Below are 14149 nucleotides of genomic sequence, written 5' to 3'. Positions count from 1 at the left end.
ATCCCCTATATAATTTGTTAATTTGTCTCTTTAGTTTGGCATTTTGTTAGTCCAAATATACCCACCCACTCTCTGGAGAGCTTAAATGACCTCTCTGCTAAAAGGTTTCACTTTATGAGCAAGACTTGGCTGCTGATAGTTATCACTGCCTTTTAACTACTTTAATTCCTCAAGGTGCTCTGACGTCCTGCCTGATTTGTAACTCTGGCTTGCAGGCGTTTCTAATCTAATGATTGGTATTTAGGGAAGCTTTTTGCAAGCAAAGAAGCTTTTTGTACTTTTGTACGGGTAACCCTTGACTTACAACAGTCCATTTAGTGACCGTTTAAAGTTGCAATGGCACTGAAAAAAGTGACTTATGACCGTTTTTCACATTTACGACCATTGCACCACCCCCACGGTCATGAGAGGCCGAGCAAGGCAAAGCACCCCTCAACGTGAGTGACATTAAGTTGGCCATGCCTACCCAGTAACATGAGCACCCAGCCATGCCTACCGAGCTGGTCATTAGGGCAGAGAACCGGTTGTTAAATTATTTGAATCCCACCACTGGCTGTTCCAGAGGTGGGTTCCTACCAGTTCGTACCTATTCGGTAGAACCGGTTCATCAAATCTACCAAACCGGTTAGAAGAGGTTCCACCAGTGGACCTGGAAAGCAGGCCACACCTACAGAAGAGGTTCCAAAAAAATTTGAAACCCACCACTGGTGTGTGTGTAATGCCCCACAGTTATCTGCGCATTAATAATGATCTAGTAATATTTCCTTATACATTTTAGGGACGTTTCCTAGTGTTTTCTTTCATACTTTTGGATTTCTAATTTCTGTTTCCGTTAGTTGGCAATTGCTAAAACCAATCCCACGTGAAAAAGTATTCAAAGCCTTCTTGATTTTAATTGTCAATTTATTTATTCCTGCACATTGTAATATTTATTCACTTACATATCTCTGTTTTTCCACTGTTGTGCAAACACAATTCCAGCAGCTGCTAACATGTGTAAAATTAAATATATATTATACTCCCTTTCAAATAGCCAACAAAATATTTCTGGTTTTAATTCCATATCTTGCTTTACGATTGCTTCTAACCACTAACTTCTGAATAGCTACTTGGACCGACCTAAGTACTAATTCATAATTTCATATCCGGTCACATGGGCGGCAAGCCATTCCCTTCTGGTCACACGGGCAGCAAGCCACTCCCATCCGGTCACATGGGTGGCAAGACACTCCCACAAAGGAGGCCACACCCACAGAATAGGTTCCAACAATTTTTGAAACCCACCACTGGGCTGTTCCCTCATTGTTACAGCCCCTCAGATATTGGAGACAGTTATCATGTTACCCAAAATCCTTCTCTTCCTTATAAAAATCAACACAACATAGGGAATACCACCCTTACCATTTAAGCTGCTGCTGTCTTGTGCTCCTGCCAGCTTGACTTGGAGCCACTGTAAGAAAACCCTGTTTGGACTGAGATACTTGGTAAAAGTTTGCCAAGTATTCATTCTGAATAGCAAGTAGCCAGGTCCTCCCATTGGATGTTTTTCTGGATGCTGTGTATTTCCTATTCCAGGGAAACAATTGCAAATCACTTTCCTTCCTCTGGTCCAGTCTTCCTAAATACTTCCTAAATGATCTTTGTATGTATATATGTATATGTTGTATATCCATATAGTATATAACTTTGTGTACACATTTATATACGTGCATTTAATGTTGTGTATTATGTAATTTTTATATGCAAAATTAAAACGTCAAAATATACGTAGATGCAGGCACCACAGCTTTTCTTTGGAAATTTTCTTATCACTCTAGTGCTTTTCTAAGGTTCACAGACAAATGCTTGCCCGACAAAAGCGCGCCGACAAAACCACGGCGAGAAAAGAGCAAAATCAAAATCGCGGCCACAGAAGCGCGCCGACGAAAGCGCGCTATCAACAAACCACGCAAAAACAAGGTAATAACCCTAACCCTAATCCTAATCCTAATCCTAAACCTAAACCTAAACCTAAATCTAAACCTAAACCTTAGGGTTATTACCTTGTTTTCGCGGGGTTTGTTGATAGCGCGCTTTCATCGGCGCACATTTATCGGCGCACTTCTGTAGGCGCGATTTTGACTTCGCTCTTTTCTCGCCGCGGTTTTGTTGGCGCGCTTTTGTCAGGCGCACATTTGACGGGTCACGCTTTACTAATATCTTAGAACTACTCTTATGATTTTAATTCTCACCTTGTAAACAGAATGTTGCTGGTTTGAAACCCAGCAGAAACATTTTTATTACAATTTTTCTTTCCCTCAGCTTTCAATTATTTCCTGTGGTTTTAAAAATAAATCCAGCACTCTATTGTTCTATTGTTTTTCCAGTATTTTCAGAAAAAAAATGGGATTGATTGGAAAAATAATGAAACAATGCATCATCAAACATCTTTTTTTCTTGAAACACCAAAAAAAAAGTAGGAAGCACAAAGAAAGAAAAATTGTAATTTAAAAAAAAAATCTAGTAGATTTTTAATTAGCACCCTTCTATTTATAATTTCTACAGCGAAATTAATAGGGACAGTTTAAGGACTGATTCGGTTGAATGTTGTCATTGATCTGTATTTAATCTGCAATGACCTGAAACTCAGTATTGAAATGGAAAGGAGGTTTGAGGCAGTATTAGCTGGAAAACTGTACTTCAGACGGGGAGCAGAAAAATTCACAAAATATACTGAGATCATGTTAAAGGCGAATGGGGCAAATAATAAAGAGCAGCAGCATAGGGGTGGGTTCCCACCAGTTCTAACCTCTTCTATAGAAGAGCTTCCACAAATCTACAGTGCCGTTTAGAACCGGTTCCATCTCCCTCCCCCCTCCCATCCGCATATCATCAAGATGAAGAGCGAGAGAAGGAATTTTGGGAGTTGAAGTCCACAAGTCTTAAAGCTGTCAAGTTTGAACACCCCTGGGTTTTTTTTTCTAAAGGGTTAGGAATGCAAGGGTCTTGTAACTTGACAGCTTTAAGACTTGCGTGCTTCAAATGCCAGAGTTTCTGAGCCAACATTTTGGTTGTTAAGCAAGAGCGTTGTTAAGTGAGTTTCATCACATTTTACAAGTTGGCCACGTCCACCCAGTCACATGGCCGGCAAGCCACTCCCACCCGGTCACATGGACAGAAAGCCACACCCACCCAGTCACATGGACAGAAAGCCACTCCCACAAAGCAGGCCACAACTACAGAAGAGGTTCTAAAAAAATTTGAAACCCACCACTGAGCAGCATCCATTCTGTTCTTCAAGAGGGATGCAGTGGCGCAGAGGCTTAATGACTCTGGAATGGCCAGCCAGAAATGGTTGCTCTGTGAAATGGAGTGAGCACCCATCACTTGAACCCTGTCCACCCATCAGTTCGAAAGCATCACAAGTAGATAGCTGGGTACCACTTCAATGGGAAAAACCTAGCTGCATTTCTGTGTGGAGAGTAGAAGCCGGCACTGGACCTGGCTGGATGCAAGGCATTGCAATACAAGGTAAAGCAAGGAGAGACTAGCGGAGAAGCCTGGAAGAGCCAGTAACAACCGGTTCTCTGCCCTAATGACCATCTGGGTAGGTGGGGCTCGGTGGTCATGTGACTGGGTGGGCGTGGTCAACTCAAGGTCACTCAGGTTGATGGGCGCTTCACCTTAGCTGTTACAATATAATAAGGGTTAACAGGAGAGGCAGTTTCTGTAAGCAGGGCAATAAAGATGAGGCTAGAAACAACACTAGAATGTTTCCTTCCTGCCTTCCTTACAGGATTAGCCCTGTAAAAATGGAAAAAAACAAAAGGAGATTTCTTCCAACATTCGGTTCTCCGAACTACTTAGAAAGTTACCAACCGGTTCTCCCGAACAGGTGCGAACTGGCTGAATCCCACCACTGCAAGTGCCACTAGTTAACTAAAACTCATTTCGCCCCCCTGCAATGCACCAATGACAGGTGCATAATTGCTGAATAGGGCTGCATTGTGTTTTAGACAGAGGTTTGTCCTTCAAAGAAGACACTTCAGCCAAAGCCTCCCGCTGAAGATGTTACCTAGTTTGGTCATGAAACATTCAGGAGTGAAGTAACAAGCCCGGAGGACAAACCTGTGCCTAAATCTACAACCCAACCCACAAATATTCTCTACAATTTCTAAACTGCATTGTGTGTTTAGCACTGTAGGAAGTTATCACCCAGCCCTCTCCCAGAAAAATGAAATATCCTAGGAAACATTGAAAAGGCAGAATATTTCTCTGCATGTGAAAAGAAAGAAACATGTTATAAAAGACAGAATAGCTGCCTGCAGCTTCCTGCCCATCCCCACTTTGTCAATGGGCCATTAAGAAGGCCAAGCTAGTCCACTTTATAAAGGCTTCTCCACTTCAGCTCCAGAGAGGATGGGATTAAAGCATGATAATATTGGCCCCAACTGACCACATGGCATCTGAGAACTCAACCAAACCTGGATTCAAAACGCAGCCTAGAGAGTTGCCCCTGCATGGCCCCATGGGAGTCTGACAACCAATCAGAATACATTTCTTACACAGGAACAGGAAACAGAGAGGCGGGACTGAAGAGGTTATAAAAAGCCTAGCAAGCCCCTCCCTCAGCCCTTCTCTTCTTCTCCACCAACATTGAAGCATGTGATCCCCTTTTCTGTTCAGGGCTCAAGCCATGTGGCCCTGTCCACCAATAAACCATCATTCCAAGAAGCCTCCATGTCTCCAGTGTCTTTTTCCTAAGGTGACCAGACGTCCTGCTTTTGGCGGGACAGTCACAATTTTTCAAAATTTGTCCCGTGTCCCACTGCATGTTCAAAAAGTCCCGATTTTAAAAGGACGCCGTTAAAAAAAAAATTCTTTTATTTCTCTGAAGTGTCGTTCCTGATGTGGCCTTTAGAGGGCAGTGGTTTCCCTCCCTCCGCTCGGCTTGCTCGCAGCCCTCCCTCCCCTCCTGCTCTTCCAAAGACGATCATATCTCCCTTCCTTTCGATCTGGTTGCTTTTCTCCGGTCTCCTTTGGGTGAGGGAGGGAGGGGGGGAGAAGATCTGTCATTTTCCTTCCTTTAAAAAAAGGGGGGGAAACCTCAGGATTTATTGCAAATAAAGAAATCCACCCCAAATGGATCGGGAGGCGGGATGGGAGAGGGGAGTGGGAATTAGGGGAAAGGGAGATTTTCCTCCCGTGCCTTGGATTTCATTTATTTATTTATTTATTAAAAAGTTGCTTTTCTTGTATTTCCTTTGCTCGTTTGTTTGGTTGAGGGGGGGGGATGAGTGGGGAAAAAAAGAGAGATCTGGGAGCTTGAATTGGTGCGGCTGGAATTGGGGCTGCGGGATGGGGAGGGCAGTGTTTGTGTGTATAATTTGGAAGATGTGGAGGGGGGGAATGGAGGAGATTTCCTTCTCTCCACTGCTCTTCTCTCGTCTCCTTCTGTCGGATGGGGTTGGGAGTGGGTGGGTGGGGGCGCACGATCCCCTCTTATTTTTTCAATCTATCCCTTTCCTACCTTGTGATGTCTCACTTAACAGCTGCAAATTAAAGACTCTACTAGCAATTCCCCTTTTGTTGCTGGTAAAAATCGTACACACACACACACACACACACACACACACACACACATTTTGACTGCTCTTTTTGTGCATCCAGTGTGAAGTGAGCATGAATGAAGGCTGCACACACACACACACACACACACACACAAACACAGAGAGAGATTAATAACCCCCGTTTTGCAGCCCCAGACTCTTAAAAATGCATCCATCCCTCTTCATTCTTTACATTTCTCTACACATTTCTCTATTTATTGTATTAAGTCTATGTCTTTTTTTAAAAAATTATTATTCTGCTGGTCTTCCTGGGCAGCCTTGATGCCCCCCCTCTCCTCCAAAAAAGAGGCAAGTTAGAAATTTAAATTTTCATCCAGCATGACTAAGGTGTGCTTTATCCAATTTTCTCCTCTTGAGCTTCTGTGGGCAAGGGCAGTCTACCTGCCAGGAGTCATGGGAAAGGAGCAATATAGGGGGATTTACAAACTATATTCATGTAGACTTTCTAAAGAGATTTAGCGATGATGGCATAATAAGATGTGACAAGGCTTGCATGATGCCATATAATGAACTTGGCTACATTGAGTCATTTTAAAAAAAACTTACTTTTTTTAAAGGGGGCGTTCTATTTAGGAACCATCTCCCAGCTTCCCCTCTGCAGATTCTGCTTTAAAGCAGTGGTCCCCAACCAGTGGTCCGTGGTGGACCACTGGTGGTCTGTGAGAAAATTTTGGTGGTCCGCAGATAATAACATCTATATCATTCTGGATTGACTTGGAGTGCCTGCCTGCTGGTAAGTGAGCCGGGTTTTTTTTTCTTTGGTTTTTTTCATGTATTTTAAAATAATATTTTATTTATTGTGCATAGGGTTTTTTAAAATAGTTTTATTCTGTGTGGATTCATTTTTTAAATTGTCTTAGACTATATTTTAAATAGTCAGGAGTCATTGACACTGAATTTGCACTTTTAATAATCAGGAAGCACATACTGTGTTTCTTTGAAAAAAAATCCAATAATTTAAAAATCCAATAATTTGTTTCCTAGTATAATTTGATTGCTTATTAGTAACCTATGACTATCACTAAGTGTTGTAGCTTATGATTCTTGATGAATGTATTTTTTTCTTTTATGTACACTGAGAGCCTATGCGCCAAAGACAAATTCCTTGTGTGTCCAATCACACTTGGCTAATAAACTACTCTACTCTACTCTACTCTACTCTACTCTACTCTACTCTACTCTACTCTACTCTACTCTACTCTACTCTACTCTACTCTACTCTACTCATTTCTATTTCAATTCTAATAAGGAGTTTAGCTTCTCTCTCTTGAAAATGTAAGCTAGCATAAGGCATTATAATGCAAGCTAGCCTTAGCTTTCAAACAGTTCATTTAGCGACCAAAGTTACAATGGCATTGAAAGAAGTGACTGATAACCATTTTTCACACTTAGCAACCGTTGCAGCATCCTCATGGTCACGCGATCAAAATTTTGATGTTTGGCAACAGATTCGTATTTATGATGTTTTCAGTGTCCTGGGGTCATTTTAATTGCCTTTTGACAAAGTCAAATGGGGAAACCAGATTCACTTATGTTACTAACTTATCAGCTGCAGTTATTCACTTAAGAACTGTGGCAAGAACGGTGGTATAGTGACCAAAGTTACAATGGCATTGAAAAAAGTGACTGATGACCATTTTTCACACTTAGCGACCATTTTTACACTTAGCGACCGTTGCAGCATCCTCATGGTCACGTGATCAAAATGTTGATGTTTGGCAACAGTTACAATTTATATTTGTAAATTGTAGTTATGTTGAAATAAAAAAAATTACAATACTATTTTTGCGCTGTATGAAAATTTTTGTTGCTCCGTATAAAATTTTTAATCAAGCCCCCCCCCCCCCCGGTCAAAGGTGTCCCTCTTTACCAATCTGAAAATCTGGTCACCTTACTTATTCCCCACTTGGAGTCGAACCCAGAAGGACATTTCTTTCATCAGTATAGATTTCCGTGACATTGTATGCCATATGCTAAATAAAGAAATAAAACTATCCTCCAGACATGGTTGCCAGCCTGTTTTAGCTACTGGGGGGTAGCCTGGAAGTGTGAATAAACTCAAAATATCTCCCAGACATTTTTCAAGGTGTTTTTTTTTTAATTAAAGTGGAAACAGGGGAAGTGAAGTACAGAGGTCTACAACCTTTGGGGAAGGATTGCTAATTTGCAAAATGTCTCCCAAGACTATAATCACAAAGCACCCATTTAGCAAATTGCTTCTAGGGAGCCCCTCCCTGGAGAATGTTGTGTAGCCCCGTTTTCTTTTTTTTAAAAATCCTCTCCTATGCCTTGTGATTCCAAGTGCTTACCAAGAACATTACATCATTTTCATAATAAATAAACTTGGTTATTTTGTCTATTAATCAAATAAAGCAACTGTATTAGAATTTAACATTAATCATGTCACAGAAACTAGAATCTTCGAATTCTTGTAGTTGTTCTTAACACAATCTGGTACATTAACTCTGACAATGCTAAAACTATTAGGGAATATCAGCTCCTTTCTGGGTAATAATAATGGGAGCAGTTTAAGGGCCAAAATACTATTGTTTGAGGGAGATGTTCAAGGCAAAGAAAACTGCTGACATTATGATGAACCTGATTTCCAGCTTGCCATTTTGAGAAATGCAATATGTTAGAGGGACACAATATTTACAGATATATATCAAGGCATATACTAACTTCATTAGTATTTAAATTTCATTAGAAAGAGCCAAGGTGGTGCAGTGGTTAAATGCAGCACTGCAGGCTACTGCTAGATCAGCAGGTCAGCGGTTCAAATCTCACCGGCTCAGGGCTGACTCAGCCTTCCATCCTTCCGAGGTGGGTAAAATGAGGACCCAGATTGTTGGGGGCAATATGCTGACTCTCTGTAAACCGCTTAGAGAGGCCTGAAAGGCCTATGAAGCGGTATATAAGTCTACTGCTATTAAACACAATTCAGGACAGTACTTTGGTCTAAACAATGAACAGTAGTATCTCATCAAGGACTCTGAAACAAGTTTGCCACGGTAGCTCCACAATTTCGCCTTTTAAAAAATGCTTTGACTACCAGTGAAGGTTTTGATAAATATATGATGGATTTTTTATCAAAACAAGAAGAACATGACCTCAGCTATTCTTTCTCATTCTTGGATGCAGTTAAGAGAACAAGACTCACTCTAAAAGTATGTCATGATCTATTTATAGATCATAAATAGCAAGAACAGTGAGAAGTTTAAAAGGCACTTTGAGCTATGCCTTAGCAGATGTGTCTGAAATTAAACCAGGACAGTCCTTAACTTGTAGATACGACGCTTGCACTTTCAAACAGTTTGAATAAATCCTTTTGATCAAGAGTTGGCTTCCAGACTGTGGAGTCAAGCTCTCTGGGGAGTGACCCATTTAAAAAATAATAATAATCAGGTTTGCATGAGTGGAAGAACTGTCAAAACTAGCTTTTGCTCCAAAGTTTGTCTGTGCAAGAGTCAATGGGCAGTTATATGGGTCGTCCTCAACTTATAAAAGTTCATTTAGTGACAATTCAAAGTTAGAATGACACTGAAAAAAGTAACTTATGGTGACTTTTCAATGGGGAAACCAGATTCATTTAACATTCAGTTAGCAGAAGCTATATCTTCCGTCAATTGATCTTTGGGGCTAGTGTGCTCTCCTGATAATACTAATCCTGCTTTTTAATTCTTTGGCTCTAAATCAATACTTGGCAAAGAATCGGAAAGCGCTAGTCGAGCATTGTCGTCAGATGCCTTTTCAGAAACCAGGTGTTCTGCCTTTTCTGCAGTGCAAGCTAAAAAGAACCACGTGGGACAGTGTTCAGCAACCAGAGAGGAGAGTGTGTAAAAAAACAACAGGAAATCAACTCCATAAGAAAACTATAACTACTTTTGTTGAGATTCGCTATAATGACAGAACATTGCAAGTCTAGCTCTCCTACACCTTCTCCTCCTCCTTATAATTCAGTGAATTATGGAGGTATCTATGTTTTGGATGCTCTGGAGTTTAAAAATGTTGTAGCTCCTTTGTCGTCTTCCATACCCTATAGACAAGCTGTCCCCAACCTTTGCAGCTTGGGGGCGTGGAGAGGGAACCAGATCACATGAGTGAAGCTGAATATGGCCTGAGCACCAACCAGCCTCTCGCACGGCGCAGTTCCAAATAGGCTATGGGCCAGTAGTGGGCTGCGCCCCAGGGGTTTGGGACCCTTGCTCTAGACTACCTTTAGCAGTTTAAATAGCCCTTAAGAGTTGGGCAAATCCCACTCCTTGCCACGTCATCACTGGAGCCAGATTAAGGCTCACTTATGCGCTACACAGAGCCCAACAATGTGCCCCTCGGTGGAAGCAAAACTCATTTCATGAGGCCAAAATAAATGTGATATCTAATAACACCTTCAAACCAACCATTAAAACTTTGATCATTCACCCTTTTACAAAAAATTAACAATGAAGATTGTTCTGACCCCTCTCCTCTGTCCAGTAACGAAAGCCGAGATGAGCTCAACTAGAATGTACTTTAATAGCAAGACCAAAATCTCAGTGGCTGAAAGCCAAGCAAACAAACAGATAAGGACCTTGGCAGCAACTCAGACAAACCTTGGCAGCAACTCAGACAAACCTTCGCAGCAATCCAGCCTGCCAAGTTAGTTACAACAGTTCTCTTTAGTCAATGCATTGACTTCTGCAAGAGGGCCGTGTGCACAAGCAGTCTTTTTTATAGTCTGGAGAGGAGTCTAATTACCACCAGCTGAGCGCAATTACCTCCTGTAATTGCATAATTGTTCCTGATGCCTAGTAGCTCTTCGATGGCATGCATCCAGGAACAACTCACTGCTGGCTTCTGGATCACTCTCCCTTGTCTCCACCCCACTGGTCTAAGGCTCAGGCGCCACCTGGTGGCCAACCAGTCTCTCTGCGCCCTGCTCGGAGTCGGAACCCTGTCCAGGGTCCTCCACATCCTCCAGAGCCGACTCAGAGGGCCCCTCGCTGTCGGAGTCTGGTGGCAGCTCCAACGGCTCCTGCTGGGCCACAACAAAAGATTAAAAATAAACATGGCAGATAAACACATTTACAAAACAGTCAAATAAAGTTTTGTGTGCCGGTGAAAGTTAAGGGCAGGATGACGACAGGAAAAAAATCTCAATAGTTCCCCCTCCCCCATTTCTCTTGATGTCCTGCACATGATTAATTTATTTAATGAATAATCCAGGGCTAGCCATTATCAACATTGTCAATGAAAACTCCTTGTTTATTCCCTTGACAAAATTTATGTCAGGAGAAGTTGGAACAGTGAAAATGAAACTTAGCTGTCTCTAAAGTGAGTTGCGACAGTGGTGGCCCCTTGTGGAAATGGCATTTAAAACAGTTGAGAGTTAATCAGACATAAGTAACAGGATGTGAAGATAAGCCCTAAGATCTCCAGTATTCTCATCAGATAAATGAGAAGCAGAAGCAAAGAGAGCAATGAAATGGGAGTCCCATGTTTGCTACCTGTTCTGACCCCCTCCTCCATCCAGTAACAAAAGCCGAGACAAGCTTAAATGAGAATGTCCTTTAATAACAATTTCAGACTCTCGGTGGCTGAAAGCCAAGTAAACAAACAGATAAGGACCTTGGCAGCAAGGTTGACAAACTTTGGCAGCAATTCAGACAAACTCTGGCAGCAATCCAGCCTGCCAAGTTTGTTTCTCTTTAGTCAAAGCATTGACTTCTGCAAGAAGAGCGTGGCACAAGCAGTCTCTTTTATAGTCTGGAGAGGAGCCTAATGACCATCATCTGAGCATAATTACCTCCTGTAATTACGTAGTTCTTGACGCCGAGTAGCTCTTCGATGCCGGGCATCCCGGAACAACTCACAGTTGGTTTCTGGATCACTCTCCCTTGTCTCCTCCCCACTGGTCCAAGGCTCAGGTGCCTCCTGGTGGACTGCTCTCTGTGCCCTGCTCGGAGTCAGAACCCTGTCCAGGGTCCTCTACATCCTCCAGGGCCGACTCATAGGGCCCCTCACTGTCGGAGTCTCGTGGCAGCTCCAACGGCTACCTATACTGCTGAAGCTTTTAAACACTAATAAGACAAATGATGTAAAGAATCAATGTTTCTTTTGCAAGGAATTAATTTATCCCGTTCACTTTGTAGGCTGAACTAATAGTCTTCACTAATTGTAACAGCCCTCTGCATTCCAGGTAGTTTTTGACTTACAACCACAATTGGTATCAGAATTTCTAAGGAAGGCGGTTGTTAAGTGAGTCATACCCAATTTTACAACTTTTTTCCATAGTTGTTAAGTGAATCCCACAGCCATTAAGCAAATCTGGCTTCCCTTGTTGACTTTGCTTGTTGGAAGCTGGCTAAGAAGGTCGCAAATGGTGATTACGTGATCACTGCAACCATTGTAAAGTGGTTAGAATGGAGTGTTGGCTTTACCTGATACGCTCATTTTCCGAAGAAGTGGAGACAGCGTACCTGTGTGGGTTATTCTCGTGTACCATCCAATAGAACTGAGCCTGCAAAGTTTAAGTCCCGCCTCTTCCTGCTGAGATCCCAGCTTTTTTGATGAAGACTAATATGCAGACAGACATGCATGAACAAGAATATGGCCCAGGTAAGAAATGTAAAGTTTACACAAGCTCAAAACTTGAGAAAGAATTTTTACAAGATGTTTTATAGATGGCATCTAGATCCCAAAAAGTTAGCTTGTATGTATCCGAATTTACAATCCAAATGTTGGAGAGGTGATTGTGCTGACGCCATGTATTATCATATATGGTGGACTTGTAGAAAAGTTAAAGCATTTTGGATAAAAATATGGTGGGTTATTCAAAATATTCTTTAAAAAAGATAAAGTTCACTCCCCAGTTGTTCTTGTTAGGTATAATTACAGACTGTACAGGTATAGAGACTAACTTGATTCTGAACTTAATAACGGCGGCAAGATTGTTGGTGGCGCAGTACTGGAAGAAGGAAGAATTGCCTAATATTCAAGAATGGAGGTTAAAAGTAGTAAACTTAGCAGAGATGGCCAAAATCTCAGCATATTTGAAGGACCATTCAGATCAGAAATACAAGCTGGAATGGAGAAGATGGATTGACTACATTCAAAATAAATATCGGACTAAGAAATTTCAATTAGCTTATGAATGAACGAACAAAAAATGTAACAATTTATCTAAAGTTAGCTTAACAAAAGGGGAGTTAAAGTACAAGAGGAGGTAGGATGCTAAAGTTAGTTAGCTTATGTTAGTGTATGATTGTTTAGTTTAGTTTATTTTAGTTTATTGATCTTGTATGCTGCCCACTCCCGAAGGACTCCGGGCGGCTTACAATAAACAAGGGAAGGGGATAAATAAACAAGACAACACCTTAAAATACGCAAATGTTTATACCCTGTATGTTGTTCTGGGAGGTTGGAGGGAGGGAGGGTTGGAGGGGAGGCAGGGTTGGGGTGGAGGGAGGGAAGGGGAAGGGGAAACATTTGTAAAATCTATTAAAACTCTTTAATAAAAAAAAGAATAACAGTCTGGACCCCAAGCCTGGGGCTTGATACTGTCTCCACTTCTTCAGAAAATGAGAGTATCAGGTAAGTCAACGATCCATTTTCCTGACTCAGTGGAGACAGCATCCCTGTGTGGGACATACCAAAGCTTGTCCAGCATTACGGATGGGAAACCGTTTGGGACGAATCCCTCTGACTAACCCTGACCTGTTGTAAGACTCTCCTCCCAAAGGCCGCATCATCCGATGCATACTTGTCAATCCTGTAGTGTCTAATAAATGAGGAGGGAGATGACCACGTGGCCACCCTGCAAACCTCATGCAGTGGTGCCTGATTACTCCAGGCAGCCATAGCGGCCGCACTACGCGTTGAGTGCGCAGTAATGTGTTACGGAATGGGCTGATCCTGAGAGGTATATGCCTTTGCAAGGCATGCCCTGATCCACCTTCCCAATGAAGAAGATGATGCCTTGAGACCCATAGAGTCCAGTTGAATAGATACAAGGAAGGCTTCTGTGCGACGGAAGGTCAATGTTCTGCGTAAATAGATCCGGATGTCTAGGGTGTGCTGACTACGTTCCAAGCGATGGACTGGCTCAGGGAAGAAGTTGGGGAGAACCAATTCCTGGATACGATGAAAGATGGAATTCACCTTGGGAATGAATGCTGGGTCCACCCTGAGAACCACCCTGTCCAAATAGAAGCTGCACAAATCCTGTCGTATGGAAAGAGCCGCTAGCTCCGAAATCTGACCAGCGGATGTGATGGCCACCAGAAATAGTACCTTTTGTGACATATAGAGAAGAATTGTGTCCCGCAATGGCTTGAACGGAGCCTGGGTGAGTGCTTGAGTAGAAGCACTTGTCATGGGCCAATGGAAAGGTGCCCAATCCCAGGGACTTCCACTGATGCTGGACCACATCCAGAAACAAAGGAGGAGAAGGAACCACCTCCTTCTGAATGGTGGGTTTGGTAAACACTAGGCGGGCCAAGTCCCTCTTAGCAGTCGGGGATTTAGTGGCTTGGCCTTAATCAAAAGAGACTTAAACATAG

The 14149-nt window shown here is 42.3% G+C and overlaps 1 long non-coding RNA gene across 1 annotated transcript in view; it reads right to left on the bottom strand.

Moving 5' to 3' along the window:
- LOC148044493 (uncharacterized) overlaps positions 1-14149 on the bottom strand; it is a 1189713-nt gene that overhangs the window by 416880 nt on the left and 758684 nt on the right. The window contains exon 2 of the long non-coding RNA XR_015697557.1: positions 11261-11292. This is a non-coding gene — a long non-coding RNA (uncharacterized LOC148044493). The remainder of the gene's footprint in view (positions 1-11260; positions 11293-14149) is intronic.

This window comes from Thamnophis sirtalis, unplaced genomic scaffold, assembly GCF_051295495.1.
Source record: "Thamnophis sirtalis isolate CommonGarterSnake01/CBP01778 unplaced genomic scaffold, rThaSir2_p1.2 scaffold_8, whole genome shotgun sequence".
Lineage (NCBI taxonomy): Eukaryota > Metazoa > Chordata > Lepidosauria > Squamata > Natricidae > Thamnophis > Thamnophis sirtalis.
This window is presented reverse-complemented; position numbering and strand designations above follow the sequence as displayed.